The following is an 11,515-nucleotide window of genomic DNA, read 5'->3' as shown; positions in this document are numbered from 1 at the left end:
CCTTATTATTTTCTAAGATAAGATCAGACAATAGGGGGTCTTTTACGGACCAAATTTCTGTCAGATACGGACCAAATTTCTGTCAGTCGTTCTGATTTCTGATTGGTCGATTTCGATAAATTTTGTAAACAAAGTCGATTTTTCCAGTGTTGCCAATAAAAATAAATTACGTTGGGTTTGTATTGAATTTAGAAAAAAAATGAATTTAATTGATATTACGATACTTAGTTTAGAGGAAATGTGAAGGAATTGTATACACGTTTTACCTAATTATTTTGTTACTATATTTTGATTGAATTGAAAAATTTATATATATATATATATATATATATATATATATATATATATACATCCATTTCATGTCAAACCGATATAGTGCTCCTCAGATTTCCATGAAAAGTGGTAGTTTCTTTCTTTATTGCAAAATATTAGACCCGTATTTTTAATTTTTTCGTTAGGGTGACCTTTTCTTATTTTAGGGTGGTCCGAAAAATCATTTTTTTCAACTTTTTCCTAAAAGTGCCTTTTTTAAAAATTCATAACTTTTGAATCACTGAACCGATTTAGATGATCGATATATCAAATTGAAGCCAATTAATCTTTTTTGGAAAAATATTAGGCTTGCCAAGAAATCGAATTTTGTTTTCGTAACTATTGATTGTAGTTGTTTTTTGTTATTTTTATGTTTTTTGTTTTTATGTTTTTATATTTTATGTTTTTTCTTGAAAGCTGAGGATTTATTACATAACATATCTCGATATCAGATAGGCTTTTTTGTGTTTTTGAGTGACTTTTCAAAGTTAACCGGTCGTCCGTAAAATCATTTTTCCACTCTTATCCAAAAATATTTTTTTGCAAAAATTTATTACATTTGAACTACTGAACTGATTGAGATGATCGACATATTAAATTGAAGCCAATAAGCCAATCTTTTTTGAAAAAATATCACACTTACCGGAAAGATAGGATTCTAGTCGCATAGGTCTAGTCTAGTCACATAAGAATATTGAACGAAGACTTAAAACATGTTAAATTTACAAAATAATGACTCTAAAACGAAAAAAACACCTCTCTAGAACCCTCTTTCCAAGTTCAATACTTTTTTCAATATTTTTTCTATTAAAAATCTACCTCATTGGCTTCAATTAGATTTATTGATCATCTGAATCGGTTCAGAGGTTCAAAAGTTATGATTTTTTGAAAAAGTCATTTTTGGGAAAAAGTGGAAAAAATGAGTTTTCGGACAACACTAAAATGGAAATGGACATAAGTTTAGTTTAATAATAATCTATTTGGTTTCTGACACTAATATATTTTATTTCTACCATGCCATGCTCCTGCTATCAAATTTTCGTTTCCTTGTTTTTTTGTTTTCTCCGCTTTTTAAACGAAAAGATATAAATTTTTTTATAATGTCATTCCTTGTTTTTTCACAATGGAATAAAGTGGATGGCAAAACATACATTTCTCCTGCCATTTTCTTCGGCAAATCAGCTTCGTTAGGTTCCAAATGCGATTTCATATTTCGGAATAGAATTTCCATTGCTAAGAAGAAATTAAAAGTCTCATCATTCACTATGCAGATGGGAGAGTTAGAAGCTGTAGCTCGCAAATATGAAAAAGAGACGGTTGATACAATCTAGGTTGTGTTTTGCTGACTACCAATCTCTTGTTACACTGCTGACATGTTCTTTCCCGCTGAATAATTTTTTTGATGATGAAACCAGCTATATAGAACAACGAATTTTGTTCTGTTCTGTCGAGAAAAGTTTTCGCTTCATCGACGGTGTACTCATAGTCGAATTCAATATTCATATCATCCACATTATCACTAGAATTAGATGAAGCTGAAGTTCGATATGATGTCGATGCTGCTTCATTGTCCATCAATTTCTGGGCTGAACATTCTTCACGCCGCTTTGATAGCAAATCTATCAATCCAATAAGATGTTGTTGTGTATCGGCTGTATACGAAGCATTCGGTACTACGGTCATGTATTGCGAAAGATCACAATTTTCAAGTTATTGCTGAATTGCAATGGAGTTGGGCGTCGTTGCTTTGCACGAATCAATGAGAAAAGACTCTCCAGACAATCTTGGACGAACCGCGATGTAAATATTTGTGGGTGTCCTTCATGCAAAAGCCGATCTGTCAACCTCACAATTGCATTCGTGCAAACGATTACACTTGTTTGCCATGGTTTCCAATGTCCGTGTCCTACTTGGAGATCATACATTAACCGCACCATGGTCTTCAGATGAGCGATATCCTCGTCATATTTCATAGGATCATTCAAACAAAATACTTTTTCTTCTGCCCTATTATTGATAAGCTCGAACCATCGAGCAAAGTCTTCTATGAAGCATGCGGTAGTAAGAAGTTCCGGTAATTCTCGTATTTCCGCATGAAACTTCAATGCTGCAGCCACCGTCCTGTTGCAATATTTTGTTGCGTTGCATACTTTCATTTTATCTATTGAAGATGTTCTGTTGTCAAAGCACACATCCGAGGCCGTTAGTCTGTGACAAAGCCGCAACGTGTTGTTTATTTCGGAGTTCACGATTGTGGTTAAATGGTCTCGATGAACAATATTGGATGTTAGCTTTTTTTCACGAACATACCAATCCGGAACTTTCAGGTAGACATTGTTCAACCAGCCATGTACTGTATTTTTAAATACGTGTACGGGATCGGGTATGATCTCTAGCATTCTGTTCTCAGCGTTTGGATGAGGTATCGCAGCATTTAATGTCTCATTTTTGCGACGAATATCGATCCCCAAATCCTTCCACATGCGCTGGTTTTCGGACCCGGAATCTGTTGTTATAAAATGGACACGCAAACTGATTCCCTCTGCTCTTGAAACTGCAGACAATACAGCATTCTTCAAAAACTCTTTTTGTATAGAGTTGCCGGTGTACTCGAAAGCAACCACCTGTTTCCAGCGCGCTGCGATTCCAACTAGCATGAATACCAAAGCTTTACAGGCTAAAGTTTGGGACATAGGAAGCGTTGTTCCAACAAACTGCTTCGTATTTTGGCAAAACTCATTTGCCTCGTCTATGCTCATTTCGTCTAGAACCAATCCGCAGTCCTTTTCTTCAACCGACATTGTGGAGACTTTATGTTGTAGCAGCTCGAATATATCTTCAAGAATACCTACAAAATATCATTTCATATATTAACATGCGATGAGACATATGATTATAATTACATACCAGGACTGAAACGAACTCCTTCAATTTGGCGTAGTAGAGTCCTCGTGGATGGGAACGGGAAGCCTTTTTGAATAAGCTTGTCGTATCCACCTTGACATGCAAACCGAATTTGTAAATTTTCCGTAATCGTTTCATTGGACCAACGTTTCACTTTTTTAACCTCTCCTGTTAATAGCTTAATTTGATCTTCTCTGAAAAGCTTCTTCAAGGGTTGTTTTCCACGAATTCTCGAGGTCAGATATCCGCATTTTTTCTTCCATTGTTTTACAATTCTATTAACGGTTACATCAATATAAAATATTAGAAAATAACATATTTTTTGACACACTACCTTTTCAGCTTGGAAATTTGATGTTTCAAACGAAATATTTCTTCCTGTAGTTGTTTATCTCCTTCATATACGTCAACCAAATCATAATTGTTCTCAATACTTTGTATCTCTTCCCATTCCTCATTCGCGGATGCAGCTAAGGTCGGAATTTTCGTAACTCCATTTTCATTGTATTTCCCATCAACAAAATGAGCCTGTATATATACTAGTATTAGGATATGTTTTAGAATTAGTTTTTAATACTTACGCTACATATTCTTGTGCTTGATTTGATTTCAAAGAATGGAACTTCTAATTCACTGTTCACGCAAAATCGAATCCATTCTTTCCGAATATTTTTGTCTTGAGGGAACCGATAAAATTTATACTCAGGATGAGTATCCGTCCTTCGCTCACAATTTAAGGCTTTACACTTCATTTTTATTTTTGAATTACGTTTTGTATGAATAAAATGGCTTCCTAACGTTGTTTTGGTTGTATTCCTGCTCATATAATAAGATAGAATGTTTTGGTTCAGACAATGAGAATCTGCATAACGCTGTAACGGTTGTCAGATTAGATTTATTTGCTAAAAAAAAATCCCAAATTTGTTTTGGAAACGATTATATTATAGATATGGGTATTTAAAAGACTTATTTTATCCTTTTAAAGCATATTTTTGAGATTGTCTATTTGAAAATATGCAATAATCATTGAATTCGCACCAACCAAATGTTACGATTCATTAAAATAGAAATTTGAAAAATCCGATATTTTATAATATTTGGCAGGTCTGGCATCTTCATGTCATGGCTTCGTTTTTGGACGACGAAGAAGAGTAAGAAGCCAGTTGTCTGGTCTTGTCTTAGATTATTTTCTTCTAGACGCTCACCACAGAAGATTTTCTATAGAGTAATGCGGGGCAAAGGTGCGCACCTAACTGTTGTCGCCCAATAACTCTTGAAATAAAAGCAAATAAAATTCCGTTTGCTTATCAAATTGTAACTATATATATTACCTTCGAAACGTAGTACAAGAATTTCTCGAGTTTTGTTTGTAATTGGACCAAAACCAAAATGGTAAATGCATACTTTTGCCCCATAGTGGGGGCAAAGGTGCGCACCTATTGAATTGAATTTCTGAGATAACTTATATAAAAAATAAATGGTTTATGATCTGAAGCGGGAGAAGCATCATTACTAAAGAGTGTAGGCACCGTCCAGTAGGTAGGAGGGGGGTGTTCTATGGTTTTTTATGGGTGGAGAAGAGTGGGTGTTATAGTCAAACATACCATGTGGAAATTTTTGGGAGGAAGGAGACAATATAAGATATCTGAAAATATCCAACATTTGAAACAGAATTCGCTTTTATTAACAAACTAGCTGACCCAGCGAACTTCGCCCCACCCACAATTGATATATTGATATAAATCATTTCGAACACTCAAGTTCCCACAAAAATTATTTTTATGTACGTAATCTATACTCGCAGTATATAATTTCTTTTTTGACATAAAAACCTGATACTGACTGTTTAAATCCGTAGCTCCGTTCTTGAGTTAAATCGCGAGGAACGGACACCAAATCATTTTTATTTATATAGATCAAATTTATAAATACATAGTTACCTTCACTTTATTTATTTGAAACTCATTGTTGAAAAAAAACAATATTTATTTGAAGTTCATTGTGAAAATAAAAATATTTTTCATTTGAAATTCATTTTGAATTATTTTTAAGCAATTGTTTATTTTTATTCCTCGTCTTGGATTTCGGTTCTGAGGATTCCGACGCTTTGCCCTGGAGCGCTGTTGCTTCGTTGCGCTGTTGTTGGGTTCGAAGAGACAGACGGTGGTTCCACATGTAGCTAGAAGCCCAATCTCTTTCTGCTAGTTTTGCAACTTTGTTGAATTCGTGCTGGAGGTTGTTGGCTTCCGAAAAATCGAACGCCATGCGCCGTAAATCTTTGAGAGTCATACCATAGAAAACTTTGTCTGTAGATCTTCAGACTGCTCACTCGTAAACACCTATCTGAACCGCACTAGGTGCTCGCTGACACATTCCAGCAGAAGTAGAAATGTCAATAAAAGAAGATTCAAATCATAAATCACTTTCTGACATGAGCCGTTTCCTCAGAGTTGATTCAGAAATACCGAGGTCTGCCTCAATCCAACACTTCGGGACTCCCTCCCGAAGCCTCTGTCGGGCCATTTGAGCATTTCTGGAGTGCATTTCTTCAAATCGGTTTTCTTCTTGTGGGACCCGTTAAAAATTTTATTGAAAACATGCGAGCTTTTACTACACAGCCACTGCGCACCTTTGCCCCACAAGCAATTTTTGAACTTATCGAATTTTTAAAAAAGGCTCTTGAACTTTTTCACAAAAACGAATACGCACTATCTTCTACTATAGAATGAAGGATTCCTTGACAGTGTAGTTTCGAACTTTCCAGTTATTTAAGGTAAGTAAATCTCCGAAACTGAAAAAATTAGATCAATACATCGCAAAACTATTTTTACCTCATAACTGTTTGCCACTTTCATGAAATATATCTTTTCTTATATGTGTGAGCTGCTGGTGTAATAATGTATCAAACGACTACACTGTTGTCGACATTTTATGCTCGTTTGCTTCAAAATGGCCAATGCGCACCTTTGCCCCGCACTACTCTACAGTGACTCAAACTCGAATTCGTACCCCACCACGCAGATCTTTTTTCGCTACTTTAAAATTAGAAAACAAACTTTCGAAACGTTCTATTTAGATAATGACCATTTCCATTTCAGGGTTGTTCGAAAAATCAACTTTTTGCTCTTTTTTCCAAAAATGACTTTTTTCAAAAATTCATAACTTTTGAACTACTAGACCGATTCGAATGATCGACATATTAAATTAAAGCCAATCACCTCTCTTTTTTGAAAAAATACTAAACCTGCAGAAAGTTCGAATTTTGTTCTCGTTATTATTGATTGTATTCGTTTTTTATTGTTTTCATAGTCTCGGGACCAAGGGCGCTATGTTTTCTTATATTTTTTCTGAAAGGCTGAGGATTTTTCACATAACATACGTCGAAACCAAAGAGGCGTTTTTTTCGTTTTTAAGTTATGATTTCTCAAAGTTAACCGATGGTCCAAAAAATCATTTTTCACTTTTTTTCCAAAAATGACTTCGCTCAAAAATTTATTACTTTTGAACTACTGGACCAATTCAGATGATCGATATATCACATTAAAGCCAATTAGCCAGCCTTTTTTGAAAAAATTACACACTTGCCAATTAGCTGATTTCCAGTCGCATACAGCCAATCAAGTCGCAGTCGAGACTGAAAACATTTTAACTTTGAAAAATAATAACTTAAAAACGAAAAATAACACATCTCTGATTTTTGGGTATGTTACGTAAAAAAAAACTTCAGCTTTCATGAAAAAATATTAAAAAATACAGCATCCTTGTTGATCAAATTCTATTTTTTTCGCAAGTCTAATATTTTTCTAAAAAGACTAGCTAATTGGCTTTTATTTTATGTGTCGATCATCTGAATCGGTCCAGTAGATCAAAAGTTATGAATTTTCGTGTTGGAAAAAAGGGGAAAAAAATGTTTTTCGAACCATCGCATAGTGGGGCCATAATGAAAAAAGACGGTCAAAAATCTTTTCTCGTCTCACCTTACATTTTAGAGGTTGAGTGTCTTCAGAAAAGTTGTTCAGAATGTTGATTTGGATCATTTGACGGTTTCATTTAAACTCTTACTAAATTACAGTAAAAGTTTTTTTTTTTTTTTATCTGTATTATAGTGATTTTCAACTCATTTGGTTGGTTCGTCACTTGTACTTCCATTTTTGGAAGAATGTCGGGAGTGAGAATTGAACTCGTGACCTTCAGCGTGAGAGGCATGGGTGTAATTTTTAAAATTCAAGATGGCGGCCGCTACAAAATAGCGGATTACAAATTTTATCAAAACCCCATCAATATGGGTATCAAATGAAAGGGCTTGACTAGTAGAATGCAGTTATTTATGAAAAATACAAATCCAAAATGGCGGCCACTACAAAATGGTGGATTTCATATTTTCTCAGAACCCCATTTGGGTTTGCATTTTTCATAAATAACTGCATCCTACTAGTCAAGCCCTTTCATTTGATACCCATATTGATAGGGTTTTGAGAAAATTTGTAATCCGCCATTTTGTAGCGGCCGCCATCTTGAATTTTAAAAATTATGAAATACGCAGTTTTATAATGACTGCAGAGATAAAAGTGTGTACCAAATTCAGAAAAATCGGTCAACAGGAAGGGGGTCAAATTTCTATTAATGTGGTAAAGCGCTACAGACAAACATGTTACAAACATACAAACATGACAGTTACAGGGCAAGCTAAATAAAACTGTTTAAAAACAGTTCCTCTCGGTGTTTTATGAGAAAAATCTGTTTCCTTACCGTACAAATCTGTAACAAAAATCGAAAAAATATAGCTCTCCAGATAAATATGTACATTTGCCAACACTGGATGGTTCGACGGTACAAGGAACATCAAATTCAATTCCCTCAACGTATACATGGAAAAATCTCCATTTGCGTTGACGGGATTGAGCTTCGTGTGTTCGATTTGTGAAGTGAAAATGATAAAAAATAATAAAATAGTGTAAATATCAGGAAATTTGTATAAAAATGACTAATTAAGGTTCAGTACGACGTGTTTTAATTTGTAAATTAACAAGAAGTAAAATTTTTCATTCAAATTTTGACAATTCAAAACTGCCTCCGGGCCTACAAAACCGATAAAGATTAATTTGCCTCCCAAAATGGTTATCGCCACCAGACGTCGACACTGTCATTCGTCATCGAGGATAAGGTGACAGCCAAGCTGTCCAGTTGCTGAAAATGTGTATAAACGCACAGCACCAATCAACTGGTGATTTAAATATGGCGTTCCGTTGACGTTCAAGTAACTAGCGCCAATTACTGGTCAATGTGTAAATCAGCTATAAAGGCTGATTTAGACGATGCCAGTCAGCGTTCTAGTTGAGGTATCCAGTGAACAGAGAACAGACACTCTGTTCAAGTAACTTGTACCAGTATCGAACAAGTAATTGGCCTCTAACTTGAACAGAGTGTCTGTTCTCTATTCACTGGATACTTCAACTAGAGCGCTGACTGGCATCGTCTGAATCAGCCTTAACAACGCTTGTCATTATCTAAGACAAGACGTGACAACTGGCTTCTTACTCTTCTTTCTGCATTTTCTTCGACCAAGTGCTAGATAACAGGGAAGCGAGATGTGAAGGTTGCCAAATGTTATAAAATTTCGGATGATTATTTTCCCATGAAAAACATGTGTTCTTCGTATCATGTATTTTCTGAGTTGCATAATTTTTTTTGTATTAATCTTCCAACCGAATATCACATATTTTAAACAATAAGTATTTTCCTGTTATTTTGGTATCCAAAAAATCAAATGTGAAGAGATAAAGAAAACTAGAAAACGTAGATTTGATAGTAGGAGTATGATATGTTGAAATATATGAATTAAATTCAAAGTTCATTTTATTTATCAAGAGATTACGGGCCTTACCGATTACACTTCAAGATGAAAACGGAATGGATGACACGCCATTAAATTTCGTTTTACGAGTTAGAGAAAATGATGGGTTTTCAGGTAGAATGAACACTCTTCAAATAGAAATTATGAATGAAAATTAACTTCTCCGTATCATATTAGTGTTGATTGTGAATGGAAAACTTTGCTTTCTTCATTTGGTAAAATAATCTCGCACAAAAATTGTATCTGAAGATAATTTTATATTATAATGAGTAGTTTTAGTGAGAATATCGGAAAGTGTATAGAAAACAGTTCAAGTTAGGGTAAGAAAGACGTTCTTCAAGTAAATAAATAACGCCAAGTAAAAATTTTCATTCAGGTTTTAACAATTTAAAAGTGCCTTCGGGCCGAGTAGGAAGACTTGTTAAAAGCTTATTTCGTTTCCAGATATCGACACCGTATCTCTGTCATCGCGGATAGACTTCAATTCGTTTTTACCGTGGAGTGTATACGGAAATAAGTCCTTATAATTTAACTTTGATATCGTTCAAATACTAACAGTACTGAAATATTGATAAAATCATACATTCCCAAATAATATCATAGCGTTTATTCAGGTTTTTTTCTGTAGGTTTGTATGGTTTATTCAAGTTCCAATATGATTTTAAATACTTTTCTGCTACCTTGGTTGTTTTTTGTTATTAGATTATAATTATATTGCTAACTGCTTTACGGTTGGAAAATAATTGAATGCTCTTCTCTGTTAGGTCGCTGCTATTATGCTATGCTAGATGGCAAAAGAATCCCGAAAAGATGTAGGGTGGAAATTCCGATGCAATGTTTCCTTCTCTTCGGGAACTGAACACCAGACGTAATAGAAACGAAAATATACAAAAAAAATCCATTATAGAAATTATCGCTAAATTGAAATGTGAATGCAACAATTATTCAATTTTGAATATATTTGGCAACACTGTGAAAATGTTGGAAATCCCATTTTTGTATATTTATCTTTGTCAATTATTTTCCTCATCAACCAATCAGAAGCCGAGTTGCAAGTGGTCCGAGTTTGACAGAAGTGGTGGTCCGGAATCGGCCCCCTATTGTCATGTCTCGTCTCAGGTCATTATGTAATTGTAGAACATATGAGATTTGGATTTCCCGAATTTTCCCGTGTTCATTCAGTGTTTTCCGAATATTGTCGATTGTCATCTGGTTAGAATATGTTTGGTTGTAATACGTGTATTATTTTTACAGGATCTCCTCTCCATTCCAGAGTACCCAAAAACCCTCACACCTCAAATTTGGCTCCATTTGCTTGATTAGTTCTCGAGTTATAAAGAAGTTTGTGTTTCATTTGTATGGCAGCCCCCCTTAGAGAGGGGGAGGAGTTTCTATTTACCATAGAAACGTTTCTAAAACCTCCAGACGCCAAATTTGGTTCCGTTTGCTTGATTAGTTCTTAAGTTGTGCAGAAATGGGTATAATATGGGTCTCCATAGAAACAATTATTGTCCCCGAAATCCTATGTATACCATATTTGTTTTCATTTACTTAATTAGTTCATGAGTTATGCAAAAAAAATTTTCATTTATGTGTCAGCCCCCCTTTCAGAGAGAAGAGAAGCCACCATAGAAACATTTATTGTACTCTAAAACGTCCACATGATTCAGGATTTCGTTGGCGAGTAGGCAAGCAACTACACAGGACCTTGAAGTAGATTCTAGCGACCAAAATTCGTGCACGGAGGTTGTATCACCAGGTTTTGATGAGGTACAAGGAAACCCACTCTATCTATATATATATAAAAATGGAGTGATGTCTGTCTGTCTGTCTGATTCTTATAGACTCGGAAACTACTGAACCGATCGACATGAAAATTGATATGTAGGGGTTTTTGGGGCCGGGGAAGGTTTTCGTGATATTTTGAGACCCCTCCCCCCTCTCTAAGGGGGGGCTGCCATACAAATGAAACACAAATTTCTGCATTACTCGGAAATTAACCAAGCAAACGAAACCAAAGTTGGCATGTGAAAGTTTTAGGGTGCAATAAATGTTTCTATGATGGTTAGATAGTCCTTCCCCCACTCAAAGGGGGGGCTGCCATACAAATGAAACACAAATTTCTGCATAACTCGAGAATTAATCAAGCAAATGAAACCAAATTTGGCATGTGGAGGTTTTAGGATGCAATAAATGTTTCTATGGTGATAAGATACTCCTTTCCCCTCTCTTAGAGGGGGCTGCCATACAAATGAAACACAATTTTTTGCATTACTCGGAAATTAATCAATCAAACGAAACCAAAGTTGGCATGTGAAAGTTTTAGGGTGCAATAAATGTTTCTATGATGGTTAGACAGTCCTTCCCCCACTCAAAGGGGGGGCTGCCATACAAATGAAACACAAATTTCTGCATTACTCGAGAATTAATCAAGCAAATGAAACC

Source organism: Toxorhynchites rutilus, chromosome 1 (genome assembly GCF_029784135.1).
Source record: "Toxorhynchites rutilus septentrionalis strain SRP chromosome 1, ASM2978413v1, whole genome shotgun sequence".
NCBI lineage: Eukaryota > Metazoa > Arthropoda > Insecta > Diptera > Culicidae > Toxorhynchites > Toxorhynchites rutilus.
Note: the sequence above shows the minus strand (reverse complement) of the source record.